Genomic DNA, 1,338 nt, shown 5'->3' on the forward strand with positions numbered 1-1,338 from the left:
GTCTTCCACTGAGGCTAATTGTCCATTAACATTGTGCTTTCCTTATGGGACTCTCCATGGTGGTTTAGGATAGTAACTCTGTCTCTGAGCCAACCAGCAAAAGCAAATGAATGGTTGCTGTTTCAGCTCCGTGTAGGACTTAGAAGCAAGCTGAACTTGAGGCATGGGTGGGGGATAAGGAGAAGAGATTGGAATTATCCTGAAGAATATCTGAACTTTCTAAAACAGGCAGGGACCCCTGAAGTATGTGCATATTTCTGGGATGACTCTCAAAAGGTTAAAAACCACTGCTCCAAAGCTTAACTATTGTCTCTGATGGATACGCATAATTAAGCTTTGCTAGGATGAGAAGATAGGACACTATAGAAGAAATGTGGATAATGTGTCTTCAGGCATATTAGTAAGTCCAAACCATAAACCAGAGTCCCAAACAGAAGAAGTAAAGATTCCATTGTAAAGGGTAGGAGGCCTAGAAATAAAACAGATGTGATCTGTTAGCAAATGAGAATAAAAGGCTATGGGGTCATACCACTAATCAGAGCTGTTCCTTGTGCCCCCTTCTCTAAGGCAGAGTTGTGATGTCTTGCTTGCTGGAATCTTTATCGAGGTGTCTTCCTGGACTCTGCTGTGTTCTTTGGGGTTTAAGATTATGTTGTGGTAGAAGTGGTGGATAGAATTGATTACAAAGAAAGTGGAAAAAGAAAATGAGATAGGTCTTCAGAAATGGTAGGATGAGCAGAAGTATAGAAGAAGTTTAAAATGATACTCTCTTAAATGAAACATAAGTTGACTTTGCAGCCAAAGGTACCAAAAGCTCTGGAATTAGGGGTGGGGAAGGCGGTCTCTGACCTTTCTTCTGTTACCTCCGTGGTGTAATTCCTTAGTTCTGTTTTACTGATTTAAGAAACCGAGAGCTTCAAAACAACCCCCTCCCCCCACAACTGCAAACAAACCAAGCTACGTTTATGACTTAATAAAGAGAGTGTCTTAGAATAGTCATATAATGCTGGCCCAGAGAAATTTTCCCCTTATTTCTCATCTGAACCATAAAGCCAGTTTACCTTCATTGTAGCCACTTGAAATAAAAGTGCCTTCATGATAGTAGATAGCCTAGTTTTACTCCCTCAGATTCTGTACAGAGCTGAAAGTGAGAATGAGGAAAACACGTCTCTATCTTATGACAGGGTTTCCATCAGATAGGCTATTCCAGGTTTAACGCAGGCCTTGAATGCCAGAGAACCCTGCAGAAATTATTCAAGGACACCGAGAGGATTCTCGTTGTTGCCGGAGGGGTCTAGACTGAACTAGATTATGATTATCCCCAGTCTCAAAAAACTA

Source organism: Trichechus manatus, unplaced genomic scaffold (genome assembly GCF_000243295.1).
Source record: "Trichechus manatus latirostris isolate Lorelei unplaced genomic scaffold, TriManLat1.0 scaffold00184, whole genome shotgun sequence".
NCBI lineage: Eukaryota > Metazoa > Chordata > Mammalia > Sirenia > Trichechidae > Trichechus > Trichechus manatus.